Consider the following 21814-nt stretch of genomic DNA (forward strand, 5'->3'; position numbering starts at 1 on the left):
ATTTAAATGTTTTAGGTGAGTCATAATTAGGGATGCTCCGATCGATCAGCCGCAGAACGATATCGGCCGATAACGGCATTAAATGACTTGATCGGTACTCTCTAAATTTGCAGATCTCATGAACCAATCTTTCTGTTTACCTTTGTCATCATAGGGCTCCTGAATGCTGAAAGCCGGAAATTCTCGTCATTGGCAGGGAAGCGTTTTCTTTTAATTGACGAGTTATCTCGTCAATGGTGGGGAAAGAGTTAATCTGCACTATCCAACCACAGCACTGCCATTTAGTGCAGAGATCAGCTCATTTGCATTTAAAAGGACACACCCAAAATGGCACATTTTTGCTCACACCTACAAAGTGGCAATTTTAACGTTATAATAAATGGTCTATGGGGTATTTTGAGCCAGAACTTCACATATGTATTCTGGGGACACCAAATTTTATTTGACATTTTAAAAAAGCCTTGTGAAATGTCCCCTTTAAAGCTACAGTAACCGAATTCATCTCTCAATAAAATCACTCTCTGCTCTTCATTTAAGAACTGTTGTACTTCATACAAATGCATACAGTAAAGACTGTGAAGCATTTACATCTTCATTAATAAATGTTAAAAGTTAGTCATCAAAGAGCTTGCATATCAGCTTGAATATTCACGAAGACAAGAAATCGGTACTCAGTATCAGCTGCAAAAACCCTGATTGAAGCATCCCTAGTCATAATCCAAAAATAGGCTAAAGGACTGTTTATTAACATGGTTCAAAACACAACACCGGTCCACCACATATCCATCTTACAGCTGAAATATATTACATTTAAATGCAAAAATTCAAATCTGTCCACTGTCCATGTAATAAAAACACCAAATTTACTCATCATTTGTCCATATTACCAACACTAATTACTTGGTCATCATTCGCTCAATTGACAATATTGTTAGAGAAGTTGTGAACCTGAAGAAGTGTGACAATTGTTTGGAGATAGTAGTGCTGTTGTGTGTGTGAAACCGATTTATTATCTATGTCAGCAACCGGCCTAGACCTGTATTGTGTTTTGGCCTATTAGCTGTGCACAATGTAAATGGAAAGACTCGAACAAAGCATTAAACTTCCTGATCGGCTGTTGTCCGAGAATGCTTTAAGACGCTCGCAGAGCGCTCAGTATTTAGGTTAATGACCACAGATACCCACATGGCACAGAACAATGTGCCATTTACTGCAGATTATACAGCAACGGGCGAGGGGGCGCGGACCTAAATGAAGAGGGCATAGTGAGAAAAGACAGCACAAGAGCAAGAAAAAAACTAGAGCACAGGTTAGTAAATAAGTGTTGGTCTGGTTGTTGTTCTTATGTGGTTATAATCGGGCTTCTGCTAGTTCAGAGTTATTTTAACAGATCAGACAGACGCACAACTAAGGGTGTTTTTAGACCTGAACCTTTGTTTTGGTGCATTTTCTCCCTTGGTTCGGTTCTTTAGGCATATGTGAACACGTCAATCGCGCTCAGATCCGGACCAAAACAACTGCTCCGAGGCCGCCTGAATGAGATTTCCGATTGCAAATTAACTCTGGAGCGGTTTGTTATAAGTGTGAAAGCAATCTGACCCAACAAAACAAACAAACAAACATTTTTATTTTAACCATAAACATACACAATAGCTCTTTGGTGATTAATTCTGGTGGGCACATCAACACCATTAATAACCAAAGCACAACTGTTACTTATAAAATGTCTTATAATTGCTCTTCTTTAGCAAAAGGTACATGGTAAGAATGTTGTCCCACTTAAGTTTTGATTTGATAATGAAGTAATATAACCGCAGTTACCAAAAAAACCCACACAATAATCCCACAAAGCTGCTGGCTGTCAATCCTAATGGACAACTTTCAGCGGAATTACGGAAAATAAACAGATGCACTCTAACAAATTAAAGTAGAGTTTACTCGCACGTGACGTTTGGAAATATTGCCTTGAATGCAAACCGAACTAACACAAAATTGCAACATTGTAGCCAGTTAACCCCCCGGTTTCAGAACAACGCAATCGATCTACAGTTCTGAAAAGACCCCAAGGGGCGGTTTTCCGGACAGGTCCTAGACTAAAATTAATGTAAGAGCTGTCCAAACTGAAAACAACTTGCTCCAAACTGAAAACAACTTGCACTGACATATCCATGTCAGTGCATATTCTTTGCAAAACATTTTTTTTTATTTTTTCAGAAATCTACTCAAAATGCACAAAACACAAGTAATGTTTTTAGTAAGTCATGTTTGTTAAAACTAGTTAAATTTCCTAATTAAACTACGGCCTAGTCCTGGCTTAAGCTAATCCCTGTCCGGGAAACTAACTCAAAGAGAAAGGGAAACCAAATACATAATTGACATATTTACTAGAGATGCACCAATGTATCTGTCAATAATCTGTATCATACCCAGTTTATAAAAAACCTGAAGCAAAAACTAATTTAATTTTAAACTCTGTGTATGTTTTGATGATCATTTTGAATTTGCCATCTAACAAAATTCCTTTATAAAAATGCAATTATCTCAGCTTTTTGCTCAAGATTTTGGTATTTTAAACCTACACATATTTAAGAGTTTATAAAAAGAGAAAAAATTAAGATAGGATGAAACGTTATTTCCCATTTTGTTTGTTTGTTTGTTTCCATTTTGTTTGTTTGTTTGATTGATTGAAAGCAGAGGATCTGCTCTTTCATTTGATATATTTGTAAGTTTATATATTTATAAAAGAACATTTTCCTGGAAGGCATTGTGTGAAAAATCACAAAAAATGCTGGCAGGCAACTTTAAAAAAAAGGCTGGCAATGAGGTATTGGTCATTATATTACATTTACATTATATACATTTAGAAAATGTAATCTTCAAAATTTAGTTAATGTAAGTAGGCGTGCACCGATAAATGCCGATATACACTAATAATGTGTGGCCGATAACTATTCTGAATCGACAGCCGATCTTATTCACAGCTATTTCATGTACAACGGCTTTTGATCAGTAAGTCCAAATCGATCTGAAATCATTGTTAGTTTGAGTCGTTTATAACATTCATTTGAAAAGCTCGTCAAACATAATCATTATACATATTCTTTACTATCATGAAAATACCTGAAAAAAGGTTTGAAGAACAGCAATATAAATATATCCTTAAGCCATTTCCTGGAGCTGCATGTCATAGCTGCGTGTGTATGGTTCTTCGTTTACAGCGCATATTGAGTTTCTGCACAAGAGCGCCCTCTGGCTTTTGGATGTAGCGGCATTTCACCGTAAATCATTGAGAAGCATAGCAAGCATCATCGGCCGATATATCAGTGCACCCCTAAATCTAAGTTAATATAACCACCAAACTTTCGTCATCGGCAGATATCAGTCTAAATAATTGCCTATCACATCAGTATCGACTATTTTTTCTTAACTAAATATTAGGGATGAAAAAATCCTGGCGCAAAACTGATAATTCTGGATCTCTGACTGACTGAAAAATTACAATGAAATATTAACTTTAAGGGACACCAGACAATTCAAACAAAAAACAAAATAATAAGCCCTTATATTATCTGCTTCCAACATCCACCTAATCAAGCAGCTAAAATCCCTGAATATAATATTAAACACTAATACAATACATACTCAATATAAGGCAAAACTTCAATCGATTGTGCACTAGTAACATTTATGATGGCTAAAATTCTCTGTACAAGGCAAAATTCAAAGCAACCACTGAGATCAAACGGGACATTTAATTGCACATGGGAACATGAACAGACAGCGTAACTAAACCATAACACATCTGACAGAAAAAAATTAGAAATGCAGTCTCGCAACAGCACTAGCCGACCCAGTGACTCAGTCTATTGATGCGCCAGTATGAGTCACCCAAATTGTAGCCATGTATGCGTCGGGCTGAGATGATATCCTGCACTAACCAGCCTCATGAGAATGATACAGATTCCTGGACGGTCCTAAATCATTAGGAATACATCAACTTGGACTTGAATTCAAGAATTTTCAAGAATTCAAGAAAAGTGTCAATGCCTAAAAAGCTTTTAAATACTAATGCCCTCAAAAAAACTTTTACCAATAATAGTCATAAACATAACAGTTATTGAAAATTTTGGTGAAGCCAGACACCAATTGTTAATACATAAATATGTGCAAAAATAAATAGTTTTGCCATGGCACTGCAAATCTACCACAATAAAAACTGTCACGGCAAATATTCCAGCCCAAAAGGAATAAAATGATGCTTTACGAGAGAAATATGGACCATGAGAACCCAGCTTCGTTTCTTTAACCGATTAAAAAACAACAACAACAACAGAGCCACATCAAACAAAAAAAAGACTATTAAGAAAAACTCTCATTATTTAATATGAGTAAAACAGACAGCATTCCTGACTGTGCAGACCAATGGGATTAAGCTTGTGATGTCTTCAGCTTAGCTTTCTGCCGTCTGTTCTTCCTGACTCTTCCCATTAAAAGTCTGTTCGGCATCACTTCAATGCTTAAATGTGACCTGTCAGTCAATTTATTCCAGATCCCCAAGCCTCAGTTAATACACAGTAAAGAAGTATAGTCCATTTTACTTGTATGCAAGGGTCCGCGTACAGTGCGCATCAAATAATTTTCGTCATCAGAAGAGTGCGTGTTTACTGTACGGGTACAGCATGCACCTACAGGAGAATAGTATGTAGTATGGTTGTGCCGATAGACTGTAGTATCGTGCATCGACTATCGTCAGACATATCGGCTTTCATGGCAATAGTTGGTGATGGTTATTATTTTTATTATCATCATAGTTTCACATTAAAATGTCCCCGAATGAGAGGGTTTGTGGGCTTTTTGTGCAAGAGATCTTGTAACGCACGAAGATTCATTTTCGCACGCAACTGGACTTAGGGCTCAGTCACACCACAAGCGTTTATGGCAGTTGCAGGCGCCTTTTTTGAATGATATTCTATGGGCAGGGCGCGTTTGCGCGCTGTTTATGCGCGCCGAGCGCCTTGCGGTTTTCTGCCGCCTGCCGCGCACGCGTTTTTGAAGGAGCGCTGAGAGCGGAGGAGCGCCTGACGTCATTCGCGTCTTCCATTGTCCAATAGAATGAGGGGAGAGGCGGGCCTTACGTTGTGGCGAGGGAAGTTTACAGCTGCTTTGAAGAACCGGACTCCACTCGCTCACTCTCTCCTGCGTGTTTGTGCTCCTCTTATCCTCAAACAAGGTCAGAGCAAGCACCCTCTTTTTAAAGTTTCTGCTAATATGACAGTTAACAGCAAAAGAGCGCTCACGCTTCAATATTTGATTGACAAGGCAGCTGACTCGGTGGTTGCTTAGCAATATGAAAAGCCGCGCTGCACTGCTCTTTTTTAAAAAAGGCAGTGCGTCGCGCCTTGCGTTTGCAAGCGTTTAAAGCGCTTTTGGTGTGACTGAGCCCTTAATGTGCACTTCTTGGACTCTTGCTCGAACCTGAATGAGGGCAGCATGGACTCCTTCTGTAATGCGCATGATTCTGACTCTTCCTCGCACCTGAGCTTGTAATACGCACAGCTCTGACATTTCCTTGTACTAGAGAGCTGTTAGAGCGCAGAGGGTTAAAACCAGCGAGTGTTTTGTTACCGCTCCCTGGAACGCAAGAAATTTTAGAGCGCCTGGGCTTTCCCGCGCTCCGATTAATGGCATTAGTGATGCATTGAAGGTTGCTGTCATGACAGCCTTGCCCTTGCTTCTTTTTGTCCATCAATCAAGTGGCTTGTCATAAATGAGTAAAAAAATTATAAATAAATACATTTATTAATACTATTCTGTATCTGCGATTTGACAGGCTGACAATAGGACAATCTTAAAATGGGGCATTTGCCCAAAACCAGTATGTAGTCCATGCTAGGGATGCAACGATTAACCGGTTTCACTATTAACCGCGTTTAAAATGTCACGGTTAAGTAACCGTAAAGCCTCCGCTACACCGCGTGTTTTTGTTTCACGCACGCACACACAAACCAGATCCACGAACCACCAAGAGCCGCGTGCGGCATGCAACATGCTCGTTAGCGCACTGTATGACAAAGCTCCGCGTTTAAAAGAATATGTGCGCGTGACACGTCTCTTGGTTGTTCGTGCATCTGGTGTGTGTGTGTCTGTGTGTGTGTGTGTGTGTGTGTGTGTGCGCATGCGTGCCTTCACGGGTGCGTGAAAGAGCCACACTCCAATCGGTCTGTGCAGCATTAAAAACCTCCTCCTCGCGGATCAAATCCGGTCGGGGTTCAATAACGTTTAATTATTTTAACGCGTTAATGATTTATGAATGAATAGCATGAGTAAACACTAGTGATGGGTCGTTCGCGAACGAGCCGCTCTAAGAGCTGATTCTTTGTAGCGAACGAGCAGAGCCGAATCTTCAGACGCAGGCAGGGGTGGGAGTCGTGGGACCGTAAGAGCCGGCTCTTCTAAGGGAGCCGAGCCAGAAGAGCCGAATCTATAAAAAGAGCCGGACTGCCATCACTAAAATGTAGAGCCGGAGCTTGAGCCAAAAGAGCCGAATCTATGGAAAGAACCGGACTGCCCATCACTAGTTAACACGTTAATGCTGCCAGTCCAAAATGACTAGCAGAACCCAGTCCAGGATGACCCTTTGTTATTATTCGTTTTGAGAGGCTCTTATCATTTTTACTAATACTTCAAACAAATCAAAATAATATACATTTATTCAGTCCAAATATAAAATTACATTTATTCAAAAGATAATTAAAATGACCTACTACAGGTTTCAAAAGGCACCTATACTGTTTAAGTCAAAGCCTGCTAGGTTATTATTATTATCATTTGTCCAAGAATTACAGAAAAAATACACAAACTGAAAATACAAAAGAATTTAGCAATTGTTCAAAAATGTATTCATGTGATTTTTTACATTAATGTTGTAAAATAAATGAGTCCAAAATAATCGTAATAACCGTACAACCGTGATTATTTATCAGACTATAACCGTACCATTAAAATCTATAATCGTTGCATCCCTAGTCCATGCATTGCATTTTTTCGCAATATGCTGAACGTCTGTGTACAGACACGAGTCAAATTAAGTATACTTTGCAAGGCTGTGCGTTCGACCATGCACGTACGTTCACGTACACATAAAAAACAGACTTTACTCCGGGCATGATCCTAGATTTCTTCAACTCGGAAAACAGGAACTTTCGGTCTGTCTTTCATCCACACAGCCATTCTCATTTATTTCTGATGCGACGAGCTGTTATATTAAATAGACAATCCCAAACCCCTTTGATTTTGCGCACTTGTGGAGTCACTTAATACACAAAACATCACATTTTTGCGAATCTGCACAATTTATTATTTTATCACCAAATAATCGCAACAATTGAAAACAGGCTACCTAAGGCTACCTATATAGCTTACCTGCTAATACCCGCCTACCTGCTGCTCTGCGTGCCCTTAATGTAAATCAAAACATCTTTATGCTGTATTTATTTATCTTATTTTCATTTGTTTCTATGTTCTTATTTTATTACTGATTGTTTGCTTGCTTATATCAGGGTTCCCACACCTTAATAAATTCAAGGACCTTTCAAGGACTTTCCAGATCCACTACTCTCAAATACAAGGACTAAATGTGGGGACACATTTCAAGTGAGAGCAAGGTTACATCATGTTACCTTTTAAGATACATTCTTACAGTTCCCTTTAGAGGGAACTCGCGCTGCATCAATGTGGTGACACTTTGGGGACGACTCCAGAGGTAAGTGCATCAGAATGTGTACATCAAATTCAACCAATGATGAGGCTTAATGACAAAGACAGGGTGACGCGGGAGCCAGGAAGTATATTGCTATCTGAAATATTGCCAAAGACAACGTTACAGGGACGCAGGAAGTATGGCAAGGGAGACGCAGCGTCTCGTTCCCTTCTCAGGGAACAATAGTTACATACGTAACCTGAGACGTTTTCATGTGTCAAACACAATTATGCAAAAAAGCATTTTGGTATGAATCAACTTTCACATACAGAAGACATAAGCATTTAAAGCGAACAGTTTAGTACGTGTGCTTAAAAAGTCTAGAATTTTTATGATATTATCCTACACTACACAGGGAATAATATGGATTGTTTTCCAGAAAACTTCTTGCATAAAATAGATTCAAGCACTTTCAATGACCTGTATCTATGGATGTATATTTTCAACAACCTCCCAGGGCCTTGAATTATTTCCCCCAGATTCACAAACTTTCAAGGATTTTAAGGACCCGTGGGAACCCTGTTATATAATTTCCTGAGATCTTTTTGGCTTATTTTATTGATTTAATTTTTGCTTTAGGAAAAAAAATAGGAAAACATTACAATGTTCGCAGATTTCTGGAAATAACCGCAATAAAATCAGCCACGTTGATCCCAAAAAAAACTAAACAAAAATAGCAGTCCGCACACAGCACTCAAATTCTGCACATGGGTGTTTACGTGTATTATAATTATAAGAGTGATTATAATAAGTCTTCCCAGTCAAGTATAAACACAATGTAACTGTAGGTTGTTTACAAGACCCAGGACTGGGGTATCAAATACTTTCATTTTTTGGTTACATTTGTAGTAAAAAGAAAATCTTAATTAAAAAATATATACTTATTGTAAAAAAAAAAAAATCTTAACATGAATGTGTTCACTCAGCAGGACAACAAATCTTGCATTACAAAAAACGACCTCCTCGCCGTCCAACAGATTTACATTTTCGGAAAACCAGATTTTCCTGATTCACACACCGGAATTATCTCAATTCAAGCCTGAGCCAACATTTTGTAAGCTGTTGTGAGAAATGAAAGTGCAGTAGCCACTGACTGCAAAGCACCCCAACACAGTTGACAACCAACATTGTCAGCCATGCCCGCATACAAAGTCGTCTCATGTACCAACCGAGCACATGTAGTGCAAAATGCACACTACGCCCATTTTGGCACGTCATGCTCACTGTGAAAAATCACCATGCTGCTGTCGAAGTGGCTTTTTTGTTCTCATATTTGGGAGGCAGGGCGGTTTCACTTCACATGAACTGACACCATCCTATGCTCCTACAACAAAGTAAAAGCACATTTAATGCCATATAGAGAACAAAAAAGTTTTACATCCGCTCTGAAACTTCAGGTATGCTAGAAATGACAGGACCATGCAACGAACAGTGATTTTACAAAATACATTTAAAATGGTGCCAAAATCCATCAGGCATTTGAAAAGGCAGCATGCGTTTCCCAAAGTGGTCAAACTAGTTTATCCTGGAGCTTTTCACACAACCTTTCAATATGTTGCTTACATTGCATCGCACAAGCCCATTGTTAAATGACTACCATCCTCGCAGTAAATTATAAGGGCGCGGATGACGTTAACTCCACTGAATTGCTCTTAACTTTGTTGAGTAGCTGGACACACCCACCTCCTGTCACCAGGGGCCACTGACACTTGTGTTGCCAAGCTTCCATTGGAATGAGCGAGGTCAAGTTGCTCTGACTGCCATTACTAGTCACTAGTGTTGAGCATGCATGCACAGTTAGCAAGCAAGTCAGCAGCATTGTAAATAAACATTCAAAATTTTGGACCTTAGTCCAATAAAGTAGAACCATTTGGGTGCAATGTACAGATATCATTGTATTAGATAGAAAATTTCTACTACAGCATAGCTCACTTCTCTTTTATTAATCGTGTAGCCGTATGTTACAGTGTTGACAAAAGCTACCATGAGATCGTACTGTTACATCAACAGAGAAAACAAGCGCATCTCAAATTCTCCAGACAATGTGGTGATGAGCACGAGGCTGCCGACTGTCTCATCTCAAGTGTCGGACACTTGACATTGCGAGACGGCCAGACCATTGTTTGGAAATGGTTAGGAAACACAACATACACATAAGACCCAATGATCGAGTTTTACAACTTGGCTCTCAGGTATGTTGACACGGACGTGAATGAATTATCTGTCTTCTTGCAGCTCAGAGCATTTTAGAGCGGTACAAGACATTAAGCAAATGCAAGAAATGTGGCTAAAGGGATTGGAAATATCAAACATTGATATTGGGACATACAACATAAAAATGTTGAACAATATGTGGTGAGCAAGCTATACTTCTGATATATGTAAGGCTGCAGTTATTTTGATACTTGATTAATCAGACGATATTTTTTCAATGAATTGGATAAAACCATAAATTAGGGTATTTATGTATATATTTAAAGGCGGAGTCCACAATGTTTGAAAAACGCTTTGGAAAAGGAGACGGTCCGACTACCAAAACACACTTATAGCCAATCAGCAGTAAGGAGCGTGTCTACTAACCGACATCCTTGCCGGGTTGCGTATGTGTGGGGCGGGTCTATCAACAGAAGGTCCAGATTCTATTGGGGTAGGGGCGTGTTTGTTTAGGTGATTTCAAATATCAACATTGGCTTTCAAACATCGTGGACACCGCCTTTAAAGTGCATTTTAAAAGTGCAAAAGCTACTGTACTTTCCGGACTAGAAGCCGCACCGGAGTATAAGCCACATCTTTCAAAAATGCGTCATTAAAGGCGCTCTAAGCGAATCTGTATAACGTCACTTCTTCTTGATGTTCGAAGTGTTTTAAAACAAAACGGAGCATAGCTAACTCCTCCCCTCCCTTCCGTGTTTTCTGAACGAGTCATGAACGCGCCCAACCCCCACTCCCAAATCCTTCTTGTCGTTTATTGGCTGGAACACTTTGTTATATTTCGTGGTGGTAGGTTTGACCACTTTGCTTTTGTTTCAGTTTGTGAAGCCTGGGCTGTCTAGTGTCTACAGAGACCGAGTTTTTCTACAGTGTGTTTAGGCAGCTAGCAGATAGTGAGGAGATGTTTACTGTATAAAACAAAAAAATGTTTTATGGCCAAAACCAAAAACGAGTGAATTCGCTTAGAAAAATGTTTTATGGCCAAAAACGTGTGAATTCGCTTAGAGCAGCTTTAAGACGAAATAACATATAGAAGTCACAGTAGACTATACGTCTCATTTATTTCGAAGAATTTTTTCACAAAATCCATTTATTTAATCTGGAAAGGCAAGTTATTTAACTAAACAATAGCAGACAGAACAGCAGGCTGAATAGATGTATGTACGTTAAAGTAATATTATCACTTATGCCAAGCGTGAAGTTCGCATACTCGTCATTCCACATTGAATCCATTGAATTACAAAAATACAGAAACAGCATATGGCGGACTCTTGCGGCTTAGACGGTAATGATGTCTCTTGCCTCATAAATGTCAAAATTAATTCATACTGACTTACAAGGCGCACATGACTATAACAGGCAGCACCAACCAAATTAGGGAAAAAAAACGAGGCTTATAGACCGAAAAATACGGTACTCTAAGTTGAACTAATATAATCTTTCATTTTATCATTTTTAAATGTCCAAAACATACATTTACAAAACGTACTGACTTTTAATCTATAGGGATGTGTTGGTGAGGACCAATAGACCCACTAAACGATAATGACATCAAGGTTTCCGGCAAAAAAAATTGTTAGTTAAGGTGGTAGGGCTTGGCTAGCAGGTTGCTCAAACAACAAAATCACCAGCTAACTTACTTTTCATTTGCAAGAACTATAGACTAATACAATAACAGGCTTAAATAAACCCAAAACATAAGTCAACTTACAGTTCTCACGAACATGCGTTTTATCAACTGGCTATGCTCCAGACAATGACGGACCATTACGGCCGTGTGACGCATGCGTCCGCACTATTCTCCGAGGCAAGGCAAGGCCTTTTTTAATAAAATCACATTAAAATCAGATGTTTTAAAACCGAGATGTTTTTCCAACTGGCTAGTTGTCCTCCAGACAGTGACGGGACCACGTCTTTCTCTCATTTCGGCCATGTGGCGTGAGTGCCTGCTTGCCTTTTGTGCAACGATTCTTTTTTTTGACAGCCTAGTTAGGGCTGTAGGGTTTCCCAGCTTAGGCGAGCCGCCCAAATTGCAAAGTGCTGCGCGAAACCGTGGACATTCGTTGACAACTATGTTCTTAATCAATAATTATCGGCTTAATTGATTAGTTGTCCCGGCCTAGATATATAAAATAATTTATGACATGTAAAGATCAATGATTATAGAGTATACACATTTAAATAGAAAATTATAAAGAAGGCTGCCTGTCACTCTTGTGTGTGGTTTTGAACTGACACCTGACTGAGAAACAAGGGTTTAGTCAGTCGAACTGCAACTCTCTCACACTGACTCAATAGATTATCAGGCCATCTATACTTTTGAAGCCTTTTATGTGAATAAAACACAGAGTGTGAAGTCACTTGAAAACAGAAAAAAATAGTAAAGTAGCATGAACACCAAAGCTTTTACGCCGGCGGCCGGCATATGTTTTCAATTGTTTCCAATGGAAGCGCAGCACTTTTAAAAAATGCCAGCAGCTGGCGGGTTTTGTCTGAGTTCCGGCGCTCTGCGGTTTTTCCGTGCTAAGTACTGACTGAGTGGCGAGAGTTAAAAGATTTTCTTCTTTGGGTGAAACTTTCAGCTCGTTAAAGTCAATTCTCACTCAGCGGTCCAATCACAAGGGAGGAGGGGCGGGACAAATATCACAACCACCAACCAGGCGCATCGTTTAAGGACTGATAAACAAAGCAGAATTATCCTAGCAAACAAAGCGCTTAGCTGAAAAAGCTGGCTTGTTTCACCTCACGCCCAAAACACAGACTGCATGCATGCAAAGGTATTGGTTCCTGAAAACCAATAACATTTAAGTGTCATCGATATGTAAAAAAACAAGACAAAAACAAAACAGAAACAAATAATTTTCCATACGTCCAGCAGTCTGTCTTGGGCATTAGGAAAATGCAACCATACTTCCGGTCTGGATGTGTGTAGCAACCAGTACACACAAAACCTGACTGAAGGGTTTCTAATACCAATCATAATTCAATCTAACAACCCACAGCAGCATGATAGGAAAAAACAGAGCATCAGTTTAAGAATTGAGATTGAATACTTAATAGTTTAGATTCAATCTAAGCTCCGCCCCCTTGATTACAGTTGCTTCAAGCTTTGCAGAGCATCCTGAGAACAAGATTTTCTATGCACATAAACTGGTAAACATTGGATATTATTTGTGTATTGTCTAGAACCCAGACTAAAATTGAAAATATTTTTATCAGCCTTGTTTTAAAGGCACAATATGTAAGACTTGCATTAATATATTCAATTAAATTCAACGTAATTCAATTGCATTATTCTAAATGTTTTCAACAAATATCTAACTGCAGTCACAAAGTGACAAAGTGAATCTCATGTTAATCTTAAGTACCTATAGAGTAGTATTGCATCCTTCATTTTTAGAAGACAGATATAGCTGTACTGCTTCTTTCCAAAAACAGCCGAGCTCCTGGAGCGGTTGGGCGATGCGAGTCAAGTTTAAAAGAAAACTATTAAATTTAATACAAAACATACAGATTTAAAATACTTTAAAACAGTTGTGTTTTTGACAAAAATGTGTGTTTTATAGTTATTATCTTATATAAGATATATATATAATAACTTGTAATTCGGATGCAAATTTGGATCATATGGAAGGGAGTTGTGCAGTAAGAACTGTGATCCGATCATCATGAGAATATTTACCTCATATTTACGTCTCACATAATTCTCATCACAGAAAGATGCAATAGCAAGGCAATAGCAACACAGATTATTAAGGTAATGGGATCATTCTACAGCGTTCACGTGTACTTTCATAACATTTGGCTACATAAAGCAATAAAATTGTGTTGTGTTTCCATTGCCTAGATCTAAAAACTTCTTAACAACTTTCTCCAACTCAGCTTTGTACATTTATCCAGAGATTAAGCATGAACCCTATGACAGATGTTGTGCGTTGGGTGGCATTGCAAACTCCTCTACTTTTTTTTCGAGTTCAGATTTGGGCTACTGTTTAAACTGTTTCCGCCGTTTGCTTTTTCCAGGTTAAATATGAAAGGATTTTGTTCATTAGTTATTAGTATTTGGACTGTGAATAGTCATTGGGATTCTTTTTGGATAGTTTTGAGTGTCCATTGGGATTGTTTTGATACGCGAAACTGGCAACCCTGGCTGTTCGCTTGCGCAGATGTTCGGTTTGGAGTATATAGAAGAACGTACACGTAAACAAACATTTTAACCAGATTGAAATGTTTAGGGTGCATGTAACAGGGTTCCCACACCTTAGTTAACATTCAAGGACCTTTCAAGGACTTTCCAGGTCCAATACTCTCAAATTCAAGGACTAAATGTGGGGACACATTTCAAGTGAGAGCAAGGTTACATCATGTTACCTTTTAAGATACATTGTTACAGTTCCCTTTCGAGGGAACTTGTGCTGCGTCACTGCGGTGACACTTTGGGGATACTTCCAGGGGTAAGTGTGTCTGAAGGTGTATATCAAATTCAACCAATGTTGAAGCTTAACGACAAAGACAGGGTGACGCGGGAGCCAGGAAGTATATGAAATATTGCCAAAGACGGCGTTACAGGGACGCAGGAAGTATGGCAAGGGAGACGCGGCGTCTAGTTCCCTTCTCAGAGAACAACAGTTACATACGTAACCCGAGACGTTTTCATGTGTCAAACACAACTATGCACAAAAGCATTTTGGTATGAATTAACATTCGCATACAGAAGATATAAGCATTTAAAGTGAACAGTTTAGCACATGTGCTTAAAAGGCTAGAAATTTTATGATATTATCCTACACTACACAGGGAATATGGATTTTGCATAAAATAGATTCAAGCACTTTCAATGTATCTATCCAAGTATATTTTCAACAACTTCCAAGGGCCTTGAATTATTTCCCCCAGATTCACAAACTTTCAAGGATTTCAAGGACCCGTGGGAAGCCTGATGTAAACTGTATTGTCGTAACCTTTAATCGTATTAAATTCAGTCAGATGGATAAAATTTTGTGCATGTAAACATAGCCAGCGGTGTGTTGTTTCGCATTATCCTGGGTTTTCCACATGGCCAAGTGGTGCACACATTTTAAAGTAACACTATTCTGGCCTATGTTATAACGTAAGGTTATTAACTTTTATTTAATTACATCATCCATAAACATGATTTGTGAGTCCCGTTTGACTGATTTCTGTTCACACTGAAGGTGAAGACAACTATTCTCCCAGCATCTTCAAAGCATCATCATGCTACGCCTTTGTTACTGTTTTGCGACCCTTAGCAAAAATTGCACATTTTGTTTTTAAAATTAATAATTAAATTACACACTTAAATACTGTGATGATGGTAAATCAGAGTCAAATTGGATAGCGATTAAAACATCAGTGTGACGTAAAAAAAACCCTACTCTGAACATTTCAACACATCAGCTACGATATTGTCACAGTTCCAGCTGGCCCTTTCACTATGACCAAAACAGAGAAAAAAAATCAACTTATGTTCAGACAATCATGCCACCAAAAATGGTTTGTGATAAGCTGAGAGAGTTATTTCTTTGCTAAACCTTTTGTGATGCACAGAAACACAGAGGAGCCTTTTAATTTTAAGAGCGTATATAAAGATTTTTCCATTGTAGTAAAAACCCCAGTGGAGGAAGACTGTAGTCACCACATCAGCTGGGTCCTGCACGCCCATAAAGCCACAAGTTACGCTGTCGTCCCACTGTAGGCTGTCAAAGCCTGACATTTGAAGGGTGAAGGATAAAATGTGACGTTCTTTCACTGGGGCTTCCCCACACAAGATGTTTTTTTACAAGGGACTCATGAAAAAAGAGGAAACTTAAATTATAAGTGCGTGCCGTTCAAGAGAAACACACGACAGGGGAAATGTTCGACATTTGTGACATACACAATTGACTTATCAATAAAGCATTTTTTTAGACTAGAAGCTCTATGCAAGTAACTTTTGTGCAATTTTAATAGGCAGCTGACCCATAATATGTAAATTCAATCTTTATTCTTAGATTTAAACACTTTTTGGCTTGCAATATAACACTTATTTATTTTTAGTATTAAGCCTATTATTTCATGTAGCCTCTTAACATAGTAGTCTAACCTAAAAAAAAAGGTGATAAAATATTCCCATAGCTCAATTGGTAGCTTTGTGTTAGCAGTAGAAAAGGTTGTGGGTTTAATTCCTAGGGAACATGCTTATTGATTAAATGTATACTGTGAATGCAATGTAACGGCGTGTTCATACTTGACATGTTTGGTTCGATTAAAACAAACTCTGATGTGATTGCTGGGTTGGTGCCATTAATTTGAGTAAGTGTGACACCCGAACCCCGGTGGGCACTAAACAAGTTATCCGAGACTGCTGAAAAGTTGGGTCTCGATCCATTTCCAAACAAACTTTGGTGCGGTTTGACTAATATTGAATGCACTTGGACAAGAGACAAAGCAACGAACCAAAAACAGGATGTCGCAACCCTGATTATACAGCAGAATGAGCAAGCACTCAGTCTTTTCTACCATAGGTGCTGGTAAAGCTAACCTGATATCCAAATGTTGTCATATCTACAAGAAATAAATAAATAAACCCACACAGTCATCGTTTTCGAGATCGATCGTCGATGCCACGTTCGAGTACTTGAGCAATCGATTACTCATGTCCATCCCTAGTAATAATTATAATAATAATAATAATAATAATAATAAGTAATTTTATGTTTTACATTTCTTCCTCCTAACTGAACCGAACCTGCATTGTGAAAAATACAATATTACAACAAATACAAAAATACAACAAAAATACAATATCGCAAATTACACCCCAATTTTTGGGAAAAAGGAAATTAGGCATTAAACAAAAATGCACTAAAATGCTAATGCTAAACATCAAAACTTGATTAAAAATGAAGAGCATAAAGTTCCCATGTTAAAAAAAAATTGCATGTTGCGGTTACGCATCTGGACGTAACTTAACTTCCGGTCTCAGTTTAATGGTCTGGCTAAAGGCTAAACTGAACTCTGGAACAAAAACCTTGACGAAAATAACACATATTTAAGTTTTCTAAAGACGAGAGGAGATGAGGTTTGGCAGCTGATCTGTAGTCAACATTGTATACATTAATTTTACACAATAAATAGGGATGCACCGATTGTTCTGCAAGTTTACCAGAAGTTCTGTTTGTTCCATGAATGCCGTTTGATTATGTTGTAACCTGTTACTGCTGAAACCGTCTATATAGTACATGTCTTTATAGGCCTGGTTAAAAATACTTAATTTGAAACAAGATGTACTGGCGTTCTCTGCTCCTCATCGCTGTCCATTAAGGGGCCCATGGACTGAAATTACATACTTTACATAATTATATCTATTAGAGCTACTTAACGATTAGTCGCAACTAATCGTTTGCAGAATAAAAGTTTTTGTTTACATATTAAATGTGTGTGTAATGTGTATAATAATTATGTACATATAAATGCACACACATCCATGTATATATTTAAAAAATATTTGCATGTGTATAAACATTTTTATAAATAAGGAATAACTGACGACGGGCCATTGAATTATAACAAAATAATGCACACCCATCGCGGAATGCCGTTACACCGCGGGTGTGCATTATTTTCAAAAAATTCAAAGGACCAGAGGCAATTATTCCGCGGTAGGGATGCTCCGATCGATCGGCCGATAATGTTTGCTATGCTTCTCAATGAATTATGGCGAAATGCCACTACATCCAAAAGCCAGGGGGCGCTCTCGTGCAGAAACTCAAAATGCGCTGTAGACGAAAGAACAATACACGCAGGTATGATGACACGCAGCTCCAGGAAATTTCTTAAGGATATATTTATATTGCTGTTCTTCAAACCTTTTCAGGTATTTTAATGATAATAAAGAATATGTTTAATAATTATGTTTGACGAGTGTTGCTTTTTTAAATGCATGTTATAAACGAATCAAACTAACAGTGATTTTAGATCGATAAGGACTTACTGAATAAAAGCCGTAGTACATGAAATAGCTGTGAATAAATTGGCTGTCCGATACAGAATAGTGATCGGCCACGTATTTTTTGTGGAGATCGGCATTGATCGGAGCATCACTATTCCGCGGTTACCACAAACATTGCTCTGGTGTCTATTTTTAAAACATTTGAAAAGTTACGTGTGCGGATAATCGAAAAATAATGCATACCCATGGAACATTTCTCAACCAATCAGAATACAGCATTCTGACGTATGGTATAATTATTACATATAATTTATGTCATATATAAATATATTATAATATTTACATATATTTTCCTTAAAATAATACATACATGTGTTTGTATTTATATATACATAATATTTGTTGATGTACTGTGTATATTAATTATGTAAACAAAAACTTTTATTCCGCAAATGAATAGTCGTGACTAATCATTAGGCAGTCCTAATATCTATTATCATAGTTGTAAATATTATGAAATTAGCCGGATAATTTTAACATTCAGAAGTGTAATGTGTCTAACTAAAGTAATGACTTGTGCATGTGCATATATTTAGCACGAGTCTGCTGATAGGGCAGCCAATGCAAAGGCTGTTAGATTATACTTGTGCTGTGCAAAATTCAAAATCGTCTGTGTTTATTTTACGTAATGGATCCAGAGGTCAGTGTGATACAGTGAGCTCTTCAAACACAAAAAAGAAAAAGGCAGCACTTGTAAAGAAATTGGATCTTAAACAAGGACCTTGGAGCTTTAATCAAACACAGTTTTCCTTCAACCAAAACAGATCCAAGCGAAAAGAACATTACAATAAAAATGTGCCAAACCCCTCTCAACATCAAGAAGACACACAAATCCTATTTTTTGTGAAATAATCCTCACGCTTCAAAGCAGAGGGTCTGTGCAGTACTAAAAAGCTCGGCGAAATAAAAATGGCATCCAGTTTGAACGTGAAGTGGGGAGAGGGAACTCTCATGGGAGAGCTTCAGACAGAGCACAAAGGCCAATGTTTAATGGGTAGGACAGTGAGTCAGGCAGCTCTAATGCACGCCTGTTTCTGTCTCTCTCGTGCTATTTCCTCTCTCTCCCTCCCTCCCTCTCGCACAAACAAATCATGCTCGCACGAGCGCTGTGGAAACACGTCTCCACTAACCGTCCAGCGTGCAGTGAATGAACCCGACAGAAACGTCGCAGTGTGCCCGTGTCATCTGCGCAAATGAAAGCAAAACTGGGACGTGACTGTAAACAAAGCAGTGAAGTGTGCAGCGGTGGTGCAGCTCTCGTTGCAGCCAGATTTCTTGCACATAGATGCTCTGTTAATTGCTAACTGACGCATAATGTGTTAAGATTTTAGGGTTTCAATTCAAATAAGATCTTAGATTCACCTTTTTGCCTTCACTAGCTCGTTTTAAATACAGAAAAGTCCTGCGGTGTAAGGAATTATTTTACATGTACAATTTTTCCACATTAACATATTTGTCTAGCTAAAAGATAAAATATTACGATAATAATAGTGTTGCACAATATTGAGCACTTACGTAATGCTATACGGTATTCGATGCGTGTTTTGCCTATGCTTTACTATTGTAATATCCATTTAAGTTATATTAAAAATGATACAAACACATTTTCACTCTTTTTTTTTTATTTATATTGCGCTTTTCACAACTGTTAATTGTTTCAAAGCAGCTTTACATTAATAGATATAGGAAAAGCATAGGAAAGCTACAGTAAAGTATTAAGTTAAGCCAATGGTGGCGGACCCTCCAGGGGATGAAAAAAACCCCGCATCAACCTAAAACTTTGACTATACATAACTTTTTTTAAAGTATTACAGTCATTCTGTTATTGCATACAATTACAATATGCATATTGCAATATGACCATTTGCAATATTTTCAACCATTTACATTTTTTATACTAAAAATAATTCGTAATAATATTATGAAATATCATTTCCAAAATATTGGCTTATATCATTAAATAAAACACAAAATACACTGTACAATAAATGCATATTATGGAAATATTTAAATTAATGTGATGTTGGACAACTGAGAGAGCTTCTGCTGTAGATAAAGACGCATTATACAAATATGATGCATGTAGATAATAAGCATTAAGCTTAATTTAATTTTAAACAAACTGAGAAAATAAGGTCATTTACATGCCTATATTGCAACTATATCTATTTTATAAATTAAAAATGCGTGGCTGTTTCTGTGTCCATTTAAAATGTAAACAAATCAAGTGAATCAATGCTTAATTAAGTCTTAATTAACAAATCTCAATAAAAAATATGACTGCTGCTTTTTGCATTTACGGTTTCAACCATTTGAGCATTATTTTATTGTCAGCATCATTGTATTTTGGCTCAATTTGAACCGCTTTCAACTGCATCTTGTTATTTTGCTGGAATGTGTGCGTGTTGCCTTGACAGTCCCTGCAAGTTGCCACTGCATCAGCACCACTGCATCCGCACCAGCGCATCTAACATAAACATCGCATTGGGAGGCAAAATGACACTACTATAACCTTAACAGTAACAGCCTGTTTTTGTTCATCATATCAACTGCACGAACCCTGTGACTTTAAAGAGGGTCAATGGAAAAACAGCAAGAACCACAAGCGCTCGTTGGACGGTGGCCCAGCAGCTGTAGAAAAATTGGATTTCTGGATAATCCCTAATATGTCATTTTGCAAGTGCGTGAGCAAGAATGGGTGTAAGAGTGGGTGTAGACACCTGACCTAAACTCCATACTAAAAGGCTAAAATGAATATCAAATTTCCCCTCTCTAAACATAAACATCAAAAATACATCTAAAAATATTTAAATGGTCATATTACAAATTCCATTAATGTGTCAAATGTACGAATTTTAAATCTATATTGGCCTCACATTTTATAATTTTTATTATTATAATAGTGGTTTAATTTACATACAATGACTACAAAAGTAACCAATTCTATGCATCTTGATCACACGAAGATGAATACCATTATGTGTATTTCTATAAATTATTATTATTATATTATATAAACAATGCAAATACTATCTTCAAAAATTATTTATACGATTATCCAAAAAACATTCGGAAACTAACCCTAACTACTTAAATGTGCCTTTCGGTTTTTTTCAAAACAAAGGAACCAGGATTATGTGAATCAGATGTCAACTACAGCTGAACACCTCTTTTTTACATATTCTGAGAATTTCTATTATTATTACTTAACAATAATTCATGATGCAGCTGCTTGCAAAAATCTTTTTAATATTTTTGCATTCTGCAATGGAAGATTAAGAATGATATCCATCACATCTCCTGTCCATTTAGTACAGAAATAACTGTTTTGGCCAGTGTATGAGATGTGGAGTAAAAGCATGATTCGTGTCAATTAGATTGTGCTCATAGTAAACAATGTAGTAACGCGTTATGTCATCAAAAGAAAACAAATAAAATGCGACTGAATGTTTCAAGCTGGTGTTGCACAGCTGAAGACGCCTCGACGCGTCCTTTAGACAAAAGGTTTGTGAGCGAAGGACGGTCACCACCAAATAAAGCTTTGTGGTATCACACACCCCAAGCTGCATGCATGGATACAATATTACAATGCACAGCTGCAACTGCGCTGAATGCAACAAAAGCAGAAATACATTCGCATGCCCCGTGGATTTAAATGCACGTGGAAATATAATATTTATGTGCACATGAATTTATAATAAGGAACGTGTATGCGCTTGGGGTAATAATTCAAATGACAAATAATGCAAAGCTGCCAATGCAATGCGGATACAAATCTAACCTAAACTTCAAACATGTGAAATCTATAGGAGACAGTATCATGCTGCGGACTG

General features: G+C 37.8%; 1 protein-coding gene across 2 annotated transcripts in view; it reads right to left on the minus strand.

Moving 5' to 3' along the window:
* LOC129443161 (ankyrin repeat domain-containing protein 12) overlaps positions 1–21814 on the minus strand; it is a 66281-nt gene that overhangs the window by 43951 nt on the left and 516 nt on the right. The gene's annotated exons all lie outside the window — the stretch shown is intronic.

Source organism: Misgurnus anguillicaudatus, chromosome 2, assembly GCF_027580225.2.
Source record: "Misgurnus anguillicaudatus chromosome 2, ASM2758022v2, whole genome shotgun sequence".
Taxonomy (NCBI): domain Eukaryota; kingdom Metazoa; phylum Chordata; class Actinopteri; order Cypriniformes; family Cobitidae; genus Misgurnus; species Misgurnus anguillicaudatus.